The sequence below is a fragment of the Lissotriton helveticus genome, chromosome 7 (genome assembly GCF_964261635.1).
Source record: "Lissotriton helveticus chromosome 7, aLisHel1.1, whole genome shotgun sequence".
Classification (NCBI taxonomy): Eukaryota; Metazoa; Chordata; class Amphibia; order Caudata; family Salamandridae; genus Lissotriton; species Lissotriton helveticus.
In genome coordinates, this window is record NC_136068.1 from 816,893,724 (window position 1) to 816,917,626 (window position 23,903).

Genomic DNA, 23,903 nt, shown 5'->3' on the forward strand with positions numbered 1-23,903 from the left:
GAGATTACCCGCCTCAAGGCTTTGGACACTCTCTTTATAATATTAGTATGTATATGTATGTATATATATATATATATATATATATATATATATATATATATATATATTTTGATACCCCTCTGTTCCTTTTCGCCAGAATTTGCAGCGCTCTCTCGCTGGTTCGTAAATCCACGCGGCAGAACCACGCTGCATTTAAAGCCACAACCAATTCCCCCAGCTAGGAGAAAAACGGGACGAACTCGCGTTTGTCTTCACTTATGTGCTTTTTTATTTAATCCTCACAGCATGGAGTTTCTCAAGCAGGCAGGCACAAATCTATGCATTTCGGGATAGCATATCCCTTGTTCACGATCAATTTGGCTCCAGGCTCTCAGTCTCAATATAGTGAGTCACATTATTACATCATTTCCTGTTTGATGTTATTTTGGCCCTCTGCCTTCTGGATGATGTAGTTTTTTGCAATTTTTTTTATACTTTTTTTATCCGTCTGCATAGCCTATGTCCTTCTGCTGCAACTGCCCTTTCCAACGCTGTATTGGGTGTTGTGATTGGTGCTGTGGTTACTGAGATTACCCGCCTCAAAGCTTTGGGCTCTCTCTTTATAATATTACTGGCAGCCCGTCCCGACGTTGTCCGGGTATGAAATAGAATGTGTGTAATGTGTGTATTTGGCAAGGGCAATTTATTTTAAAATCTCATGGTAGACAACATTTTTGTTTCATTAGAATAGGGGCGGAGAAGGCCAGCTGCAGCCCTGGTTGATGTTAGCAGGCGCGTGTAATTGGTGTAGTGATCCGCCGGCTGAGCCCGGCTACAGCCCTAGTTGATGTTAGCAGGCGCGTGTAATGTCGTTGAATGAGAGAGTTATCAGCCGCGGGTAAATCCGTTTAATGAGAGAGTTGAGTGACAGCGAGTAGGAGAGGCTGCAGTAATTGTCCCCACAGACACGCTCATTTGCGTGTTCCCCCGCTGGAGGCCCAGATGCAGGCCTGTTTGATGTTAGCAGGCGCGTGTTCCCCCGCTTAAGGCCCAGCTGCAGCCCTGGTTGATGTTATCAGGTGCATGTAATTAGTGTACTGATCCGCCGCCTGAGCCCTGCTAGAGCCCTGGTTGATTGTAGTTGGCGCGTGTAATTTCGTTGAATGAGAGAGTTCAGTAACAGCGCGCAGGAGAGGCTGCAGTATCGTTACTTACCAGGCTTCCAGGTGAACGCGTTTGTCACACCCCCAGCACACGGCCACAGCAGACGATCTTCTGATTAATGTACGACCCACATGGCATGAAGGGCGGAACGTAGTACACGCCCCCAACGTTTCTCACGCCCCCAGCGTGCTCCTGGATGCGGCGCAATTGCATTCACATGGCATGAAGGCCGGACACAGGCCCCCAGCGTTTCTCACACCCCCAGCGTGTCACGCCCCCAGTGTGCCCCTTGATGCTGCGCAGCAACGTAATTGGCACGTGTAAGTACGACTCACATGGCATGAAGGGCGGATACACGCCCCAGCGTTTGTCACGCTCCCAGCGTTTGTCTCGCCCACAGCCTACGATGTGATGGCCGTACCACATGCCCCCAGCCCACGCCCACAGCACAACGCAGACACGCCCACAAGGGACTACTTTGCTGGCACGGTTCTTTTACCTTTTAAATGTATAGAGGAGTTGGCCTAACGGCTAAGGCGCTCGACCTCGGACCTGGGGATCTGGTTTCGAGTCTTGGTAACGACGCCAAACATCCTGTGATTCTGGGCAAATCACTTAATCTCCTCGTGCCTAACAAAAATTAATGTGTGTCCTCATGTAACGTAACTGGTGCTATGTAAAGCGCTCTGATACCTGATTCAGTTTGGGTCAAGTTCGCGCTATATAAAACTCTGTAAAAAAAATATATATATATATGGTGGCCGTCTGCATAGCATATGTCCTTCTGCTGCAACTGCCCTTTCCAACGCTGTATTGGGTGTTGTGATTGGTGCTGTGGTTACTGAGATTATCCGCCTCAAAGGCTTGGGCTCTCTCGTTATAATATTAGTATGGATAGTGTGGATTTTTTGCAATTTTTTTATACATTTTTTTATCCGTCTGCATAGCCTATGTCCTTCTGCTGCAACTGACCTTTCCAACTCTGTATTGGGTGTTGTGATTGGTGCTGTGGTTACTGAGATTACCCGCCTCAAAGGTTTGGGCTCTCTCTTTATAATACTAGTATGGATATGGATGGATAGTATAGTATGGATTTTTTTTATTTTTTTTTATCCGTCTGCATAGCCTATGTCCTTCTGCTGCAACTGCCCTTTCCAACGCTGTATTGGCTGTTGTGAATGTTGCTGTGGTTACTGAGATTACCCGCCTAAAGGTTTGGGCTCTCTCTTTATAATATTAGTATGGATAGATAGATATATATACATATACACATACAAATATATATATATATATATATATATATATATATATATATATATTTGTAAGTGATTGTGAATTCAATAAAGTGTGTCATTGTTTGTGTATTTGTTTGATTAATGCTTTTTCTGCATTTTTTGTGCATTGTTTAGCAGTTCAAATCATGGACAATGCTTAGACCAGGGTCCCCCGCTTCCTGTAATGACTAAGTGGGGGCTTCCCGGATCCCAATAATGATTCAGTAGGGGTCCCCGGGTTCCAGTAATGATTCAGTGGGGGTGCCCAGAAGTTAAAAGGTTGAGATCAGTACTACAAACAATCAACTATCATCGGTGTTCAATTTTGTGGGAATAAAGGCCTTGTCAGAAATTAGTCTATTGATGGATTATGAGGCAATGCAAAACACAAACTGAATAAGGGACTAAATATGACCAAAATAGCATTTACCTCCGGGTTACGAAATTAATGGAGTCAGTTTATTGATACCAAAGCACAGATTACATAGAAAAAGAGAATGGTTGACATTTTGAAGTAGGTTTAACAACAACAAGGTTAGGATTTGGTTCTGGAAGACAGAAAGATCTGTTAAATAGAAAGCGAACTTGTAAGTGGTGCTGGATAAATTAATAGATTGAAGATATGCTATTAAAAACTAAAGAATGATGAGTGAGCAATATTAACTGCGCCTATGAAGTGCTAAACATGTACTTAGAAGGCAGAGAGGACATCACCAATCCAATTACTTATTTTTTGAGTGCACTGCCATAGAGGGTATATAAACACTCTCCTTTGGGTACACCCAGAACTCCTTTTCTACCTCAATGTAGCGCTCCTGCACAGTTCAAGTGCACTCAATAAGTTTAGAGCCCTCCAACCCAATGTCATATTTATTAATATAATTTCAAATGATAAGGGAGACAGTGGAAACTTCCTAATGTTAGCACCTAACACAAATCACCCCCCCAAATTTTGAATCGCCCCTAGTGGTTTGTATGGGCGAAGTGTGTGCACACTGGTTAACACCCACCGTCACAATGATAGTTCATCCAAGAACTTATAAGGTAAATATATAAATGCAAAGGCGCACCACACAATTACAGAACAACAATATTAATGAACACAGACGTAGGTTTTCTTAGTCATGATTTTCTTTTATTCCAACAAAAGTGTACAGGCAAAAACACGGGTGTCAGCAGCCGACGCGTTTCGTCCTCAAGGGACTTCTTCAGGGCAAATTACTTTGAGTGTATACAATCGTCGTCATGGATAGGAAGTTCTTTGTAGAATGGCGTTTCTAGCGATCTCTTAGTTAGTAGTATTAGGAAGCCATAAGATTATCTGTACATGCGAATAAGTAGTCAGAATGTGAAACTTCGTCAATAATTTTTTGGCAATATATCTATAAAAAGTCCTCTTTTTTTATTATATAAATTAGTATTCAGAGGTGGATGGATAGAAAAACGATTGTTCCATCAGGGATGACTCTTCCTTCCCGGAGTCGAGCTCGTTTTCGACGTGGTGCGACACGAGGAAGGAGGATGCAGGGAACGTAGGACTTTACCAAGAGTCATCCCTGATGGAACAATCGTTTTTCTATCCATCCTCCTCTGAATACTAATTTATATAATAAAAAAAGAGGACTTTTTATAGATATATTGCCAAAAAATTATTGACGAAGTTTCACATTCTGACTACTTATTCGCATGTACAGATAATCTTATGGCTTCCTAATACTACTAACTAAGAGATCGCTAGAAACGCCCTTCTACAAAGAACTTCCTATCCATGGCGACGATTGTATACACCCAAAGCAATTTACCCTGAAGAAGTCCCTTGAGGACGAAACGCGTCGGCTGCGAACAACTATTGTTGGAATAAAAGAAAATCACGACTAAGAAAAGCTACGTCTGTGTTCATTAATATTGTTGTTCTGTAATTGTGTGGTGCACCTTTGCATTTATATATTTAATTTATTAATATAACGTTGGATTTATTTCTTGCCTATAATGTATGCCAATGTAGGCTTCAAAGTGAGGAAGCCATGTATGTGTTCTCACCCAGCCATATTGGAAACTGCCTCTGCAACTACATTTTATACCCCTTACATTTCTGAATTTTTTTCTTCCACAAGCTAACCAAGAGGGCATTACTCTTGTTAATTTTTCAAAATCTATTCAAGGATGCTTAAAAGGAATTGCATCTTGCTCTCATAAAGGCTTAATCATTTCATGTATGCCAAACGTCCTGAAACGTATGCTAGATTCAGGACAAACGTTGCTTGCAAAAGTTCAAACAATGATGACTTCAGTCTTACCATGTCTATTATTTTACAGTAGGAATCAAGAGGAAGCCTGTCCCACGCCGAGGTGACATGCCAGGTGTAGAAACACACTGGAGCGGACTGATACAGCGTGATGAGAACAGGCAGCATTCTAGTGGGTGTGGCTGTATACCCAGTGTGTGGCGGGAAGCCTCCTTCATATCGCAAAGCAAGAAAGCAGATCGATACTGATAGCTTAATGGACTCGGAGACTGGTCATTAAATGTTACACTAAGGTCCAGCTGCATTAATGCAAATGGTAAATGTGGGTTGCGTGTTACATATGTAAAAAAAATACGTTGTAGTGGGCAACGTACTTTATGAATGGGACCTAGCAGACCGCTGATGGAGTGTGGCTGGAAGCAAGGGGAATATACAGGAATGTACGAGGTAATTGGTTATAGAAGCCGTGTGCAAACGTATTGTTATTCCTGGGGCGTGAGTTTAACCCCCGAGCCAAAATTATACATTACATCCAAGTATGTGAAGATCTAATGTCAAGGGGGGCAGGGGGCGTCAAGGTTGGGAGATCAATATAAAAGAGTAAATATAAAAATTAAAATAGTGCCAATGGCCATTGCCCTTCCGTTACACAAACAATTAATTAACCGTAAGGCGTGTATTGATTTTCTAGTCCAACACACTCTTCCCTGGATCTCCCGCAGATGCTGCATCATGTTCTGCGTCAGCAAAGCCTCGATGTCAAAGAGGACAAGTGTGAATTAGCAGCAGGCCCTGGGATGATGGATGGTAAATGCGTATGTAAAGAGCTGGGGGAAGAGGAGGCGGGTCGTGTGGGTGTGTTTAAAACGAGCAGGCTAGCGGCAGCTGCGTAGCGTGCAAGGCCGACGAGTGCATGCGAGTAGTACCGCGGGTCTCGCACTATAGGAGGCGCGGTTAGAGGGTAAAGAGGCTGGAAATGACAGTGGCGTGGAATGAAAGTGGGAGGCCTCGGTAGGTGCGAAGAGAGGTTGTGGCTTGAGGGAGATGCGTTGAAGTATGCGCACTGTGCAGAAGGAGGCTGGCACAATGTGTGAGAGATGGGCTGTCAGTGCCAGTTATATTCGGGGAGGTGGGTGGGCAATGGCTTGTGATGCATTTGCGGAGGGTGGAGCTCGTAGTGTGGGTGGAATAGCAGAGGAGGCGGGATATGATGTGGCTTGGGGGCAGGCATTTTTAGGAATATGTGAAGCGCTGTGGTTAGAGGAGGGGCGGTTTATTGATGTGTGAGCGCTAAGGAGACGGGTGTCTTGTGTAAGGAGGTGAACAACGCAGATAGCTTGCAGCTTCCGTGTGAGAATGCCTGTCACGCCATGGAAAGGGAGAGAGGGCGGGAAAAGACAAGGAGTGATGCAGTACTAGTAAGACGCCCCTAGAGGAGTCCTCTGGGAAGCCGTGAGAGTTTTGAGAAGGTAAACAGCCACTCCCCCTACAGTCCCCATCGAAGCGTGCAGCCAGTGCCTGCTGGTGTTGTACATTTCCACTGTCCATCCTACGCAGCACCCATACCGCGCCCCCTGGATCACCAACCGTATTACCGGCGCAGCAGTGCCCCCTTAACGCAAACGTATACGTCATGCCTGATTCACGTAACATAATTCTATCAAGAGGGGTGGTTCCCCGGTGTAGTGCTTTACTTTAACAAAAGTAACGTTTGAGACGAGATGCGGAGGTATACCGGCATTAATCCCTCAGAAACACTTGCTAAAAAGTCCACTTTTAAGACCCAAGCATGGCGCGTGCAGGCAGAAAAGCTATTTTTTTAAGGGAAGGAGGAAACAAGGTGGCGACTATTATATAATACGTCATTACTTTTTCAATAGCGCGGCGAATTCTTCATCCACTACCTTTCCGACTACTAGTGTCCCAAAGTGTCCAAGGATTTTCTCAAAAGCTAGGATGAATCGAACTGCGCTCTGTCATCTTGCACAGGCACGCCCCTCTCCAGCGTTATGCTGCTCGGCATGGTTTTCTCTTTTGGGGAGGGGGCGTGAACCACTGCCCCGCCCCCTCCCAAACACAGAGTCCCCCATGGCACCCTGCATACTTTCAAAGTGCATGAACGGGCGACCACTAGCCTGAATGCCGCAGTCATTAATGACGTCCCCCCAGCAAACCTTGAAAAAGTTGTTTACCTCCCCTGTCCCATCCCGCTGCAGCTGCCCCGGCCAACATACGCCATCCCTCTGCCTGCACGCCGCACTCTCCCCATTCACCAACCCTGTGCGAACAATCCAAAGAGACGGCGGGGTTATTTGTGCCTTACCGTGCCGCCCTCACTAAAGGCTCGAGGAGCGACGATGTCCCAGAGTTCAATCAAAATGCCAGGGAGACGATGCAACGGAAATGCAAAAAAAATAAAAAAAGGGCGGGCGGGGGAGCGGGGTCATTGGAAAAACACGAAAAGACGAGATCAATCCGGTACAAGCACACAGTAAATCCCATTAAAAAAACAAGACGTGGATACCTCTTCTAGGAACGGATACAAACTAACTCCATGTTTGTACCACAGAAATGAAACGTTTCCAAAGAGATGGCCGCTGCTGTCAAATCCAACCAACCGGGAAAGTCTCTGTTTGGAGGATCAAAAGCCCTTCCAAAAAAATCCCAAAATTCAATATCGACCTTAATCCTCTTGGGCGTCCTTTATTTTCGAGGACCCAGGTGAGGGCACGGGCTGCTTATCTCAGTGCGAGTCTCCTCCTCTCCCACCTTCTCGCATCTCTCCCTGATATAAACACACACACGCAGTTCGGAGGGTTCAGGTTGCAAACTGCTGCAAGTCGGATCAGGTTGGTTTCGCAACGCACGTTAGAAAAGCCCACTTTCCGTCCCCTCCTCTTTCCCCCCTCCCTCACTTTTCGTTTCCTTTAGTTCAAGCGACACACACACAGCGGCAGCAGTCCTTGCTGCTGCTGCAGCCTCCACACCACCACCAACGCTCCGACTTGAAAAATCTTTTGGCGCCATATTAATGACGTACTTACAATTTTCTCATTTCTTTCTGCGTCAAAAGGGGAAAGACGGGCTGCTTTAAATATGAAACTGCGTTACACCCCATCGCGTATGAATTTTGATGGCGAGTTCGCAGTGGAGGAGGGAGGCAAAAGCGTTTTGCCAAAGGCGCTGGAGAGAAGTGAGCGCTCTTTCGAGCGGGCTAGAAAACTTATGTTTAAGAAAGGCGGAGGCATTTTATCGGGCTTGAAATTACGTAGAAGGGCTCCCAATGTACGTTTTTGAATCTGAAGACATTTAAATTATTATATCCTTTAAGAAATACGAACTTGCTGTACTACGAGCGTGTGCATTTGTGTAATTCCATACATAAGCGGGGATTTAGCAAATACTTTGCCACTTGCAAAGGAACATGTGGTCTCGTGTCAGAAACAATGTGGTGCCCAGCAGCTCGAGCGCAAGGGGGTTTACTTGTTTCCGGATTAAATGCGTTATCGATTTCAAATCACCTTCCCGCATGTAATAAAACGGCTGCCAGCGTTACGTGCGTGTACTGTGGGCGTGGTGGTTATTCTTGCCTTTCCCATCACGCACTGTCGTTCTCTTTAACAGGTTACTTTGGACATTATCCGCTCATTCCCGCCCCCTAAAGGAAAATCAGCAAGCAGCAGCCATACGTGTGGCACTTTAGCAGCAACGTACAGCGGTCTGACATTGAGCCCGACACAAATAATGGAGCTGAGAAAGCACAAGCAGTGAAACTGAAAGTATGGACGGTAGTACCACAGCCTGCTCCTGTGACCTTTGGCATTTTCCTTGTGGAGTGGACGAGGTTGCTTTTATGAAGGCAGCCTGCCAAGCTGTCGTGTTTTCCTCGTAATTCTAATATCAACAGTTCTGTCTTGGTCACACCCACAATTTCCAGCTTCACAACCAACCTCCTGCGGTACACTCTACTTCGGAGCATTATATTTTACAGCATAGGATTCAGGGTAAACTTATGAAAAGGGCATTACACCAACATTAATCCAAGCGTTAATCAAACTTGGATTTTATCGAAGCAGTAATCACATTCAGTGTTATGGCGCGGTGTGCTTTGAAGCGCTGGTTGTAATGCAACCCAACCGTTTATTTTTTTATTATTAAGAATTGTTGCTCTAAATACATTTCGATAATACATGATAATTTTAGACACCCCAGTGACCAGCTGCTTTTTCAAAGCTGTCTTATGTTTTTGGTTGGGTTATCAAAGTGAGAAAAAACGGTGAACGTATGAAATTCATGCCCCTAACATTTCAAGAGGTATTACAAAGAATGCTTTTAGGATACCCCTGACCCCATAGTTTATTTTGAGGGCACGCCTTCCTTAGAATATAATTGGCACATTTTATCGTGTGAGAGAGTTCAGCACCATGGATAGCACCATCGCCATCTTGGGTGCTAAAAGTATTTAAGACTCCAAGGAGTTTATGAAAGAGTCCTGGGGCATGGTAGTTTAATCTCATGTGGTTGATTCTGATGGCCAAATAACTACTGTACATGTATCCTTCACCTACATTTTTACCTGCATTTTGAGTTGTTTTGTGCAAAAACAAAAAGTACAATAAACTGATTTCAACGTCAAATACAGTTACATTTATCCCAGTTCTACTGACTGCATACAATCTTTCAGTTCCCTTAGGTACTACGTCTCCTGGTACTTTGTAATTTGGTTCATGGGGTCAAAATAAGTAGCCAGGGCCGGAATCCCAAGACCCACCGGCTACAGTGAACAAAATACCTGTACCCCCAGTAGTTCTGGAGAGCTCAACCAGGTAGGCTACAGTTTGGCAAGCACGAGGCCCGGTTTTAATGGAGCACCAATGCTGTTTCCACGCATTTGTAGAATAAAGCCAGATCTATTAACTTTGTCAAAGCTTGTCTGCATTTGTTTATAAAATTAAAGATGCAAAAAGCATACATTACTGTAGCAGTAACACACCAGTATTTGCACAGAAAAAGATTTAATGGTGTCATGCTGCTCGCCTTCAGCAGTCTGCTGTCCTGTCAAAATTCCCACATACTGTCAACGCCCCACTTCACTAGCCAGTATGGTTGGCACAGAATATACTTCAATTAACATATAATGTAACATAGTGCACTAAAGACCTTAGCATATGTTCATTCAGCATACTGCCTTCCACAATCACACGAGTAGTGCTATGAGTAAATAATACAATGTATTAAAAATATGTAAATACCCCTCTCCAGACTGCCTTCTTCTGAGTATCTGATGCCTCACTCGCCTATTCTTCCTTATATCATCAAATGGACAAAGGAGTAGTAACTTATAAATATTTTTTTAACCATTTTCTAAACAAAGTAAACAGAAACCAGTCAACACTGGCAAGAGCATTTGGCACTTGTCTATGCGGAGGACGTATGCAGATACACCAACCAGGTTGTCCTGGTCAAAGATTTTACCTTCTAACTTAGACCTTTAAGTCCCAATCCACAACATGAGTACACCTGCTAAAGGCCCCCCCCCCCCCCCCCGGGACCTGAGAGGAGGCACTTTAGAGACTGATAAACTGCCAGACAGAGGCCAAACACCCGGGTCTGGTCCAGATCTAGTTGCCACTGGCCAGCTAATTGAATAGTTGTAGGAAAAGTCCCCTTGTAGCGTCCCTGTAGCTTTTAACAGGAGGTCATGCTTATGACTCTGGAACCCCCTTCATTGTCCTGGGTACAGGAGAGGGCAGAGCTCTTCTCAGGTCGCAGACAGCAGGTTCACACCTCTTCTGATCTTTCTCAGGCCCAGCAGTGTGTTGAAGTGGATACCAGGAGGTGCCACTTTTATGCCTAGCACTAGTTGGTGGGAGGGAATGATTCCTGGGCATGCCCTAACCAATGACATAAAAGTTTCCAGGGCCAACCATGCCCATGTTGGGCATTTTCAAAAGGCGAATGTCTTCAGCCACACTAAACTTGGGTGTTGGGGTGTGTAAGGGGGTGTACTTTGGTAACCATATGGTCCTCCCACAAATAACTCTAAAAGCCAGTTTGGCACATCTACTTTACCGACAATAAACTCGGAGACAGAAGTCTGGCAGAACAAAAGTGTATTTTTTCCAGCAACCAAACATTAATACACAATAATTGTTTTGGCAAGCTGTTTCCGTTCCTTTAAGTGTGCCCCAAAGTGTTATATGTACACCCAGCAGACCAGTCAAGCATGATTTGACTTTCAAGTACTGTAATGTCATAAGTATGCGCACACCCCACTCAGCATATTCTGCCAGGGTCAGAGGAATAATCTCTGGCCATTTAGGTCAGCCTATTGTTTTCTCCTGGGGGGCACTTCAAACCTTTTCACACTTATTCAAATGCTAATTACTTGCTGGCAGAAGTGGAAGAGCAAATGTAACCACCACGATCTCTAAGCAGGGAAAAGGTAACTTTCTAAAAGTTACTTTTTAAAAATATTTATTAAAAACGAGACCACCATTGAATTGGATTTTTAATAACTATTAACAATAGTTGTTTCAATTATTTTTCTAGCCCATCACATTTCCAAGATACAGTATTAGGATTTGTAATCTGTAGTCTGGTTTTCTACATAGGACAACTAGCCTTGCTACAGTGAAAAATAGCTTTTGGGTGCTAATTAGTGTATGGACATGTTAACATTAAATTTCTATGTCCAACATTTAAATACCATGTACCCTATTTTGTGGGCAACAAGGCCTACATAGGGGTGACATATTAATATCTCAAAGAGGTTTTGACCTCGAGGGTTTATTTTGACAGGTCAAATTGCTGTTATTTACAGTGCTACAGTTAGGGTACACTGAGTAGGCCATGTTTTGGGGCAGAAAAGTTCTCTGCATGGCAAATGACATGTATCCCTGCCCTGAGTACCCATCTGTACTGTTGTCTGGATCCCTAAAGTTGATTTTTGTTGTCATAGCCTAAAACAGAGCATGTGTGTGCACCATGATATGGGCCTATCTCACAGGTTGCAGTCTTAGAACTGGAGCAATCCCCAAAGCCTACCCTCATAGTGGTGGAAGGCTACCACCACCGAGAGTTAAGCAGCACAAGCATGGTGGTGGCAGCGTACTGTGTACTGATCAGTCTGAGTGAACAGGTCCTTTTTACAGTGTCACCGGAGTAAGCTCTACAGGCTCATTAACATATATATTTTTTTAAACTATTTTTATTATTTTCGTGCATAGCCTTGGCAAGACAGTCAGCATGGATACATACATAGGTTACAGTAAGCTGAACTAACACATGATACAGAACCCTGTCCTGTTCCACCACCCACCAACTGATTATTCTTTGATTCATAAGTGGCCCCTCTAACCCAATGTCCCTAGTCCTCCCCAAGTTCTTCATCAGAGCTACCCACGTCCGAGTCTGGCATTGGTTCGCAAATATCCCCCCTATACGTGTTCCATGCTGTCCACACTTTGGTCCATTTCCGGGGGCATCTCTGGTTTATGTAGGCAGTTCTTTCAGTCAACATAATTAGGTCCATATCCTTACACCAGGCCGTCAACGATGGCAGCTCCGCAGCCCCCCATTTTTTAGCTATGTTTTGTTTTGCTACCATTAGGCCCAATGTTACCCACGTCTGCCCATGTCTCGAAGTCATTTGGTTCCCACACATTCAGGAGGCATCTGCGCGGCTCTGGCAATCGAGAGACATTCATGGTCTGTGATATTGTTTGCAACACTTTCCGCCAGTAACCTGCTATCATGGGGCAATCCCAAATCGTGTGAAAGAAGGATCCTTCGTCCCCACACCCCCTGAGGCAATATGGATGTTGTGCTCTGCCCATTTTGTGTAGTGTGGTCCTGGTGTGATAGGAGCGGTGTAAGATCTTAAGTTGCACCAGCCTGAGCCGCGCTGGTATACCCACCTCTTTGGGTGAGGCCAAGGCTTCTCGCCATTCCGCTTCGTCCATATCTCCAATATCTGTCGCCCACCTATCTCCTTGTGTCTTAGTGGGGTCTGGTAGGTTATTAACCAGTTTGCGGTATGTGAAAGATGTGGCGCGCTTTGGCATGTGGTCTGTGAGCAGCCTGTCCTCCATTGGGGAGGCCTCAGGGACCTCTGTATCTTGCGGTAATACTGCTAGGAGTGCGTGGCGCATTTGTATGTAGCGGAAGGCCTCGGTAGGGGAAAGCTTGTACTGTTGTCTGAGCTGGTCAAATGGGACAACCGTCCCTTTGTCCCACAGGTCACCCACTGTAGAGATACCTATGGTGTCCCATTGCTCGAATCCTTTGCTGTTCCTCAGTGTCCCCAACCGCTTAGTGTCCCAGAGTGGGGTAAGTTTGGAAATGACCCCCCTCCACCCAACCACGTCTGCACTGCGTGCCATAGCATGACTGTGTGTTTTGTCGGTCCCGTCAGCTTCATAACTTGTCCTTTATTATACAAGGCCGCCAGTATATTTCCTGTGCCTAACTGTGCCCTATCTGCCATATATGCTGGATCCGCCTGAGGGGCGTGTATCCATTGATTGATAATCTTGAGATGTGCAGCCCAATAATACAAGTGAACGTTGGGAAGCACAATTCCTCCGTCATACCATCCTCGGTGCAATTTCGCCTGTGCTATTTGTGCCGGTCTATTGCCCCACAATAGCTTGGACACCAGCGCTGCTATTTGTTTAAAGTACTTTAATGGTACCGGGAACGGCGTATTTTCGAGAGCGTACAGAAACCTGGGCAAGGCCATCATTTTAAACAATGCCGCCTTTCCCAACAGTGTCAGGGGGAGTGACTCCCAGTGTGTCACATCTCTCCGTAAGCGCTCCAAGGGGGGGTGCCAGGTTCTTGGCAAGGAAGTCGCTGGGTCCACCGTTATATGAATACCTAAGTATTTAAAGGAGTCCTGGGACACCACCAGAGGGCAGCCCGAAGGGAGCCGCGGTGCAGGTCCCTTCAGTACGTATAAGACCGATTTGGACCAATTAATAGTATATCCAGAGATCTTTCCGAAGGCCTCGCACATCTCAAGAAGTACTGGTATGGAACTTTCAAGGTTTGTGAGGTACACTAGAATGTCGTCCGCGTAAAGGGAAATTCGGTCCTCCCATCCCTCCGCCCACCGAATACCTCTCAGCAAAGGGGCCTCCCTAACCCACGCCGCTAGGGGCTCCAACACCAACGCGAAAAGAAGCGGCGACAGGGGGCATTCCTGATGCGTCCCTCTCGCTAGTGGCACGGCGTCCGACAAGTGCCCATTCACTGCCACACACGCCAGAGGTGCGGTGTAAAGGAGGCGGATCCATGCGCAGCACTTCGGGCCGAAGCCCAAGTGCGGTAGGGCTGCAAAAAGGTAACTTCATTCCACCATGTCGAAGGCCATTCTCGGATCCAGGAAGATGACTACTGACGGTTCCGACAGGGTGTGTGCCTGAGCCAACGCGCCATGCAGCCGCCGGAGGTTAAGCGCTGTGTTCCTATTTGGCATAAAGCCTGACTGGTCCGGATGAATTAAGTGCGGGAGGTGTGCCAACAGTCTATTTGCGAGCACTTTAGCCAGTATTTCCGCCTCCGCGTTGAGCAGCGATATTGGGCGATAGGAGGCACACTCAGTCGGCGGCTTCCCGGCCTTCGGGATAGTCACTATTGTGGCCATTCTCTGATCCAATGGCAGTTCACCTCTACCCAAGCTGTCAGTGTACATGCGAAGTAAGTGTGGACAGAGTGTCCGCCAGTAGTTTGAACAATTCTATCGGGATCCCATTGGGTCCCAGGGTTTTTCCTGGCTGCAGTGATCTAATTGCGGCGTATAGCTCCTCCACCGTGAGATCTGCCTGGAGCTCCAAGGCTGCCTCCTGTGTGAGCTTGGGAATAACTATGTCCTTTATTGAGGCCGCTGCCTCAGCTTCCGACGAGCTCGATGACGATGTATATACCTCCCGGAAATGGCCAGCCAGTGTGCGAACTATGGCTCGTGGGTCAGACGTGAGATGGCCCTCTGCCGTACGCAGTTGCGCTATAGCCCTGGTGCCCCACTCTCGTCTATCTAGCCAGGCCAACAGTTTCCCTGCTTTGTCCCCCACATCGTAAATTTTATGCCTGGTCGCTGTAAGGGCCGATGTCGTCTCCTGCCTGAGATGTTCCCTGTACTGTAGTTGCCTTAGGTGTAAGGCGTGTGCGAGGCGGGTGTAGGGTCAGCCATGTGATCAGTGTCAGCTGCTTTTAATTCTAGCTCTAAAGCCGTGAGATCTTTCTGTTTCTCTCGCTTGTGGCCCGTGATGGAAACTATCGCTTGCCCCCTGAGAACTGCCTTGTAGGCATCCCAAAGAACCGACGGGGAGTCAACGGATGCTTCGTTTTCTGCAAAGAAGTATTTAGTGGCTTTACGGATTTCCTTACGTATCTTCTGGACTTGCAAGTACCCTGGGTAAATAGGTTAGAGCCGTTTGCGGGATGATAGGAATAAGTTAACACTACAGGTGCATGGTCCGATATACCCCTGTGTTTGATTTCAATGTCTTCTACATGTTGCAAACAGGCTTCCGAGGTCATGAAATAGTCTATCCTAGACAGACTGTTGTGTGCCGTGGAGTGAAATGTGTATTGTCGCGCTGCGTGATGGGTATGCCTCCATATGTCAACCAGTCCCAACGCTTCCGCAAAGCTCTGTAAGAGGCAGACACCTGGTGTCAGTGTCCTAACTGGATGCCTGTCTTCGCTGGCGTCCATCGTGGCATTAAAGTCCCCCCGATAAGAAGGTCCCCTTCCGGCAGAGACAACAGAAATTCACTGAGGGCGGGGAGTGCCACTACTTGGAGTGCCGGGGGGATGAATACTGAAATCACATTAATGGGCCTACCCTCCCACTGACACTGTATCGCTGCAAACCTCCCCTGGCCGTCCTTCCTGGTTTGCAGTACAATGAAGGAAGAGTTTTTTCGCAGCAGGATACCCGTTCCTCTGGACCCTGACGAGAACTCGGAGTGTACCACCATCCTGTACCCTCACCTATCTAGCGCCTTGCATGCCGCGCCCGTGAGGTGTGTTTCTTGTAGATGTGCTAATGTGGGAGCTTGACGCTTCAGGGCCGTAGCACCAGCCCTCTTTTAATTTTGTCCCCTAACCCATGTACATTCCATGTAAGTAAAGTAATAGGGGCTACCGGAACAACAGGGGTCGCTTCTTGGGTATTAGCCATTGGGGTATATGTCGCCATGAGTGTGGAAAAAAATGAATGTGAGCTGTAACCCAGTCCTGCAATGCGGGGACCGCCAGCCTGTACACACCTCACAATTTTGCCATTGCCGTTGCCAACTACAACTGAAAAATACCAAACCCTAACTCCCCAGCCCCATGGTCCACCCTGCCTCCCTGCCCGACTGACTCCGAATTGCCCGACCCCCCAACATAGCAGAGTGCTTCATCCCAACCCAAAACAGTGTACTTGCGTGAAGGGGGTAAGAAGTCCAAGGAGAGCGTGACCTTCCCTACCCATCAGGGCCTGCATCAGCCCGGTGTCCAGAGTCGGTTCATCTGCAATCTCATCTACACACAGGTGTCTATTACTCGTCCATCATCCCGTGTTTCAGTCTTAACCATGACCAAGGTCATCTGCATAGATTCTCTGTGAACTGTCCTCGCCTGATGGAAGGTGATCCTGACTGCTTGGCTCCTCGTAGTCGTCCCGACGGCGTTGTCCTCTGTTCCCGCGACGTGGTCCCTCCACTTGCCGCCAGCCCTCAAGCCAATCATGGGCCTCCTCTGGTGTTTAAAAAAACCACGTTTTCCCATCAAATACTACTCTCAGTTTTGCGGGAAATAACATTGAGTATGGCACTTCTCTAGCTCTCAATGCTTTTTTAACCTCCAGAAAACTACGACGGCGCCGGTAGACCGCCGCAGTATAGTTGGGGAAGAAGGAGATCGTTGAATTTTGTAAACTAATCTGCGGGGATATTCTTGCAGTTTGTAATATTATGTCTCTATCACGGAAGTTGAATAAGCGCGCGAGCACTGGTCTGGGGGCGCCTCAGGTTTAGGCCTTCCACCTGGCACCCTATGGGCCCGTTCGACAGAAAAAAAGGTTGAGAGTCCTTTTGGTTGCAGCCTGGTCTTTATTGGGTCCTCCACATATAGATCCATCGTCGGAATGCCTTCACTTTCCGGAATTCCGAGAATTCTTACGTTTTTTCTGCGCGAGCGCCCTTCTTGGTCGTCCAGCTTTTCAACCTGCAGTTTATTTTCCGTTTCAAGCCGTGATACAGTTTTCTGCAGGGCAACGTGTCTGTGACAAAGGTTTTTGTAACCTGCTCGACTTCCGTGACCCTTGTAGTGATTTTCTGAAAATCTGCCCTCAACAGGGACACATGAGTAGAGATAGAGCCCACCGTGGTCTGGACGCTGGTGAGGGCCGTCATTAAGTCCTCCAGAGTCACTTTTTTGGAAGCGTCGTCTCCTGTGGCCTTCCCTGAGGAGTCTTTCCCCTCCGGCAGCGGTGGAAAATCCTTCCCATAGGCGTACTTGTCCAGTCTGGCTTGCGTGGCCTGGGTCCGTGGGCCTCTACCTCCCATAACAATGCTCGGGGTTGTCGGGGTACAGTGTTGGTAGGCGCTGCCTGCTGCTTTGGGCTGGTCAGATTCCGTGGTCTGCCGGTCTATAAGGCCCCCCGCTCAACGTGGCGTACGTTCCACAGGTCTCTTGGTATGGGTGCCAGTGGGGGGGGGGGGTCAGGTTGGAGTTTGTCGTACCTCCCGCTCGTCGTCCGCGCGGCCTGGGTGACCGCCGCTCTATGGGGGTAGTTGTCCGCAGCCAAGATCTCCCCTGCCAGTAAATAGAGAGTGTAATATATGGGTCGATGCTCTCTTACGGGGGCCGGAAAGGGCTGTGCTGTTCACGCACCCACCAGGGGGTTGGAAGGAAGGGGGGGGAGCGCCACGCTCCGCCGCGTCTAACGGGAGATTCGCCCCTTCGGTGTTCGGGGGAACTCGGGGTATGCAGGAAATCTAGGCCCCGGCTCCTCTTCAGGGAGTAGGCCTCACTGTGGCGACGTGCCCCTCGTGCCCCAGGCCCCCCTGCCGCCTCTCTCAGTCCCGGTGCACAGGAGGACCCGGGGCGCCCAGGAAATCCAGGCCCCGGCTCATCCTCGGCTAGCAGGCCTCACCTACGAGATGTGTCCCTCCGGGCCTCAGACCGTCGCTGTGTAAGCCGTGCTGCCGCCGCAGTGGTTGCGGGAGGTCGCTCACTCCGCCGCTGTGCCTGGCAGTGTTTTTGGGCGCTTCCACCGTCGAGCAGGCTGTTCCGTCGCTGCCCCACTGGGTCCCCAGTGTACTCCGAAATCTAGTCCCCGTCTGCTGTGTGGGGAATAGGCCGCTGTAGTCCGCTACCGATGAACCTCTGCACCCGGTGTCGGGTTTGGACCGGAGTTGCTCCTGCAGACGCCGCTCGACACCAGCCTCCGCGAGAGCCTCTGACGTGCATGAATATGCCGGATAAATGTTCGGATTGACCTAGAAGGTCACTTCTCCTCCGGAGCTCCCCTAGTTAGCAGCCATCTTGCCCGGCTACCAGCCACGCCCCCCACTAACATTTTTAAAATTCTGCTGCTGTGTGCTTAACTCGCCCATGGCCTACATCAGTTAGATATAGAGTGCTGTGCATCACAAGAGTAGTGACTGCTCTGAGTGTATGTTTGCCTGGGGGAGACTACAGTACAGGTGCAGAACAGTACTGTGTAGTACAAAAATGGTTAGTGCATGTATTGAGTGTAGGTATGCCTGCAAGGAATACATTACTTAAGAGATGTAGCGCTGTGCAGTGCATGCACAATTAAAAGCTTGTGCTGGGTGTATCTGTGCTTGCAAGAAGTATAATACATGAAGTGTTGTACAGCACACGTGGCAGTGTGTGTGTTTGCCAACACCACATCCTGGTACAATACAGGAAGGCTTCAGTACTAAACACTGCGTGCAGATGGAATGTGTGTGCTGAATGTATGTGTATCTGTGGTGGCACAATACATGGAGGTAAACAGTGCTGGACAGTATGCGCGCTGTGAATGTTCAGTGAGCGCAAATGAGCCTTTTAATGATGCATTACATGGAGGACCCTGGGTTCCATTTTGTGAAGCCCAAGCCTGCCTGGTGAAGACAGGAGGAGTAGCGCAATCCCTTCAAGACAGATTAGTGTATTGCTGCATTCCATTGTACTGGATGGGACACACCGGAGGAAGGGAGAAAGACTCACCCATTACACTTCAAAAGGTTGCATTTTGAGTCAGTGCGAGATCACAATGACTCGTCAGAAAGGAGATGGGGCTGATAGGGGAATCATAAAGAGTAGGGGTTGGAGCCTGTGATTAACCTTTTGATGCATATATGGTGGCTGACATTCAGGTGTGATCTCTTGTCAAATCATGTAGCCTGTGTTGTGGGGCAGTCAGCTACAGAGTCTCTCCTGCTGTGACAGACAGCCTTTCAAGAGGTAGAAGAGAAAGAAAAGAGTACACTTCTAAAGAAGCAGAACCGGAACATAAAACATCAAAGACCGAGACCCTAAACCACATTTGGTGTCTGGCAATCGACTAGAAGAAGGAGAGTTCAAGACTCTAAAATGTGTCATCTGATAAGCAGCCAGACAGGCTGTGTGAGAAGAGGGAGCGGTGCAAGATTTCTGGCTGTCACCAGGATTGGGAGCCAAGGCCTGCAAGCTTCACTGCTGGGTAGGGGGACATCCCCCAGGGAAACCTAGACCACATGCCCTGGAGCACTAGCGCCTGCCTGCTTGCCGAGACCAGTGAGGAAGAGAAGAGCATTGGAGGGAGCAAGGTCCAGTGGGGAGCTCTACGAAGAAGACCCCCTAAGCGAGGTGTGAGGATACGGTTGTGCTGTGTGCAGTACTGATTCGGCGACCCCCCCGTATGCCAGAAGAGGATTGCCATGCATTGAGCACCATGCAGGAAGCATCAAACCTATACTGCCTCATTGCTGGGGGCCCCTGTTGAAGTGATTGTTACAAGGGCACTGAAACTCGTGCCTGCCTTAGTGGCGGCACCATATGCCAGGAGGGACTGCCGTGGTATGGGCACTTGCACCAGATGAATCTGCTCTTGGGCCTTAAAGTTCCACTGCAACCCCATATGCCAGGAGAAGCTGCCGTTACCAACATTTTCAGGAAGTTCGGGCCATTGCCTGGCCGAAGACTGAGGCTGCGACCAGCGCTTCAACACTGCACATCGAGATCTGCCCTTGGCGGATGTCCAAAGACTGTGAAGGACGCCACTGAAGAAGTCACGCCGTCGCTGGGCCCCGGGCGGGAGCTGGAAGATCAAATTCAATTCCCTACACTATGGCGTCAACATTGAGCCTGGTTCCTTTCTACCAACTCCTATTTCCCCTTACCTCATTACGATGTTAGAACTTTAGTCACATTTTTGTTGAAATATGCTCATATCTTGTAAAACAGCAATACATTCTATTAAAATGCATCTCACCTATTATTCTTTATTTAACAGTCCTACATGGTGCAAACTAGACCCAGTGGGGGAGATAAAACGGTCTATATAGAATTAAGCATTTTGTTACAGGTCGAATACAACAAATATCCAGGAAAACATCATGGTTACAGAATATAATATGAATTCTAGATTACAAGTGACGTCACTAGCAGATTACTCGGATACATAACAGAACAAGCTGCGAATATACAAGTTAGTCAACCAAAGACTAACGTTGTAACATATACTGGTGTAAGAATGTAGATTAAAAGTCACTCAGCCTGATGCTATTCTGTGAACTAGCAGGTGCTATGTGATTTCATATTAAGATAAGAAAGTGCTGAATGCCCAGATTCTACACAGCTGATTTCCAGAGGTCAAAGGCTTAGCTGACCTTCTCCATCGAGATAGCTTAGTGAGTCCACCGCTTGCTACTGAAAACAGACTTTTATTTGAAGGCCTTGAGTTCATATTATGGCAAGGCTAATTCAACTTTTATCCTTTCAGTCAGCGAATGAAGTATCTTAAATAGGTAAATGCTTCTATTAAATACTTACAAACTGCACAAGTGCAGAATGGATCTCTACTTACAATTTTTTTTAAATTAAAATGACGGGAAATGGAGGACCAACCAGTGCATAGGGACATCAACTTTACCTCCCGGGGCATGTTTCATATGAAAAAGCACCTTGGATGCAGTGGTGGCGGTTAGCAGAGAAAGGTGGTGAGGCAGCGCAGGGGATGAAAAAAATAAAAATAGAACTTACCTGCTGCCCACCGCCTCTTCTGCTCCCGACAATGCACACACAGGCTCCCAGACTCCCCTGCGCCAATCCAGATGCTGCTCCCAAGCTGGTATTTCCCAGCATGAGAGAAACACCAGGATTGGTTGCAGCAGGCTGGTTCCACGCAACAGGAAGGGACGTGCTCCTGAGCCCTGACGATATCTCCAAGCAACAGCGTGGAGATATCCATGTGCGCATGTAGGTTTAGCCGTCCTAAGAAGTCTGGCCAAACTGACATGCGCATTTGCTATGCCCTGTGCCCACCACTCCTGCTGTGGTCCCTCCGAGGATGGCCCCACCCTCAAGACTCAGCTGAGGCTCCGGTGTAAAAATGATAATAAACCCGTTTTAACCCCTTCGCTGCTAGGCCTTTTCCCCACTGTGCGAAGCCTTTTTTTGGGCTATTTGGGGTACTTCGCGCTTAAGTCCCTGTAACGTTTTGACCACATAAGCTATCCACGCCAAATTTGCATCCTTTTTTTCCAATATCATGGGGATTCTAAAGGTACCCAGGGTTTGTGGATTCCCCTGGAAAAACCAGAAATTTGCCAAAATACAGCTAAAGTTTGGGTTTTTGGGAAAAAGGGAAAAAAGGGCCACAGATGAAAGTGTCTGTTTTTTTCCCTGCGAATGGTATCAAAAAAGGGGTTGTGGTGCTGAAATTACCATCTTCTAAGCTTTATGGGACAAGCAGACTTTTGTCAGAAAACCAACATTTTTTACACAGTTTTGGCATTTTTCTGGGACATAGTGTATTTTTGCTATTTTTTGTGCTTTGAACCTCTTTCCAGTTAATGGTAGAAATGGGTATAAAAGCAATAATGGATCCTGGAAAGCTATACATTTTAGAAATGTAGACAAAATACTGAATTCAGCAAGGGGTCATTTGTGTAGATCCTTCAAGGTTTCTTTATAGAAACTAACCGTTGAATATAGGAAAAATTGAAAAGGAGTTGAAAAAAAACAGCCATTTGTGTCAACGTTTTCACCTGTAACTTCTTCTAATTATGACAGCTGTTTGGAAGCAATACACCGTTACATCCGCTGGACCTTTCTGGTTGTGGGGATATATAGGACTTGTAGGTTCACCAAGAACCCGACGAACCCAGCGCCAATAACTGAGCAGCATCTTGCAATGGTTTTTCATTATGTACCGGTATATAGCAATTAATTTGGGAAAATATATACATGGGAAAAGCGGTATAAAAGACACCTATGTACAATAGATATTTGCTCCTTTCCAAAGCTGTGAGTACCTATACTAGCATGCGTTTTGCAGAGTCATTTTTCAAAATCACTTCTTTTTTGCACATTGTCTTTCATGTGGAAGGCAGAAATGCATCAAAAGTCAATAGGGAATAACAGTTGCTCTACAATTCTGTGTTACCCTAAGTCTCACAATAAAAATGGTACCTCACTTGTGTGGGTAGGCCTAGTGCCCACGACAGGAAACAGCTCAAAACGCAACATGGACACACTTTATTTTTACAGTAAAAAACGGACCCTTTTTTTTGTAGAGTGCCTAGCTGTAGATTTTGAACGCTAGCTGTGACGGCACCTAGAGAAATCTAGCCAACCTATACATTTTTGAAAACTAGACACCCAAGGGAACCTAGAATGGGGTGACTTGACTGGCTCTCACCAGGCTCTATTATCTAGAATCCCTCGCAAACCTAAAAATGTGTAAAAGAAAACACATTTTCCTCACATTTCTGTGGTGAAAAGTTCTGGAATCTGTGTGGATCCATAAAAATTCCCCGACCCCCCATTCTCCAAAGTCTTCCGCAAAAAATGGTGCCTCACTTGTGTGGGTAAGCCTAGTGCCCGCAACAGGAAACGGCCCAAAATGCAACTTGGACACACCACATTTTCACAGTAAAAACAGACCCTTTTTTGCTAAGTGCCCAGATGTAGATTTTGAACCCTAGCTCTGTTGGCTCCTAAACCTAGCAAACCTATACATTTTTTAAAACTAGACACCCAGGGGAATCCAGGATGGGGTGACTTGACTGGCTCTCACCAGGTTCTGTTACCCAGAATCCCTTGCAAACCTTAAAATTAGTAAAAAAAACATTTTCCTCACATTTCTGTGGTGAAAAGTTCTGGAATATGCGTGGATCCACACAATTCCACCTACCCCGCGTTCCCCAAAGTCTTGCAAGAAAAATGGTACCTCACTTGTGTGGGTAGGCCTCGTGCCCACGACCGGAAGCGGCCCAAAGCGCAACGTGGACACACCACATTTTCACAGTGAAAACTGACCCTTTTTTTGCAAAATGCCTAGCTGTAGATTTTTAACCCTAGCTCTGCCGGCACGTAGGGAAATATAGCAAACCTATACATTTTTGAAAACTAGACACCAGGGGGATTCCAGGGAGGTATGGCTTGCGTTGATCCCCCAACGTTTTCTTACCTAGAATCCCCTTCAAACCTCAAATGTAGCTGATAAAAATGGATCACTGAAATAATATCGAGGGACAGAATATCGACCAACAAAAATATCGTTGACAAAATATCGAGAGACAAAATATCGAGTTTCTATCTACAAACAGGTAAGTACAAAAATATCGAGTTAAAAATATCGTTTACAAAAATATAGTTGTAAATAATATCGACTTTAATAAAAACAATGTTTAATTACATTAATATAAAAAATTAATTACTAAAATATACTTAACAATACTTAAAATAACTTTTAATAATTAAATAATTAATGAAAGTAAAAAAATAATATTTTTTTAATCATATTTCTTAAAACATATATCTATATAGTAACAAAATTTAATTAAATAATAGCCAATATTATTAACCTACAAATACAAAAGAGTAAAAATTACTATTCCCACTCCAGTGGGTGCAACAGTAGGGAAAGCGTTGGATAGCGTAGGGGTTAAAATTACTATTCCCACTCCAAGGAGTGCAACAGTGGATATATGACGTTACAACGCAACTTTTACAACGCACTACCATT

At 46.6% G+C, this 23,903-nt stretch overlaps 1 protein-coding gene across 4 annotated transcripts in view; it reads right to left on the bottom strand.

The window, feature by feature from the left end:
* JADE2 (jade family PHD finger 2) overlaps positions 1 to 23,903 on the bottom strand; it is an 874,388-nt gene that overhangs the window by 561,134 nt on the left and 289,351 nt on the right. The window contains exon 1 of one of the 4 annotated variants that reach the window (XM_078653280.1): positions 7,708 to 7,843. The exons of 1 other annotated variant lie outside the window; for it this stretch is intronic. The gene's annotated coding sequence lies outside the window, so the exon portion shown is untranslated. 2 more of the 4 variants (XM_078653278.1, XM_078653279.1) reach the window with 2 other exon arrangements.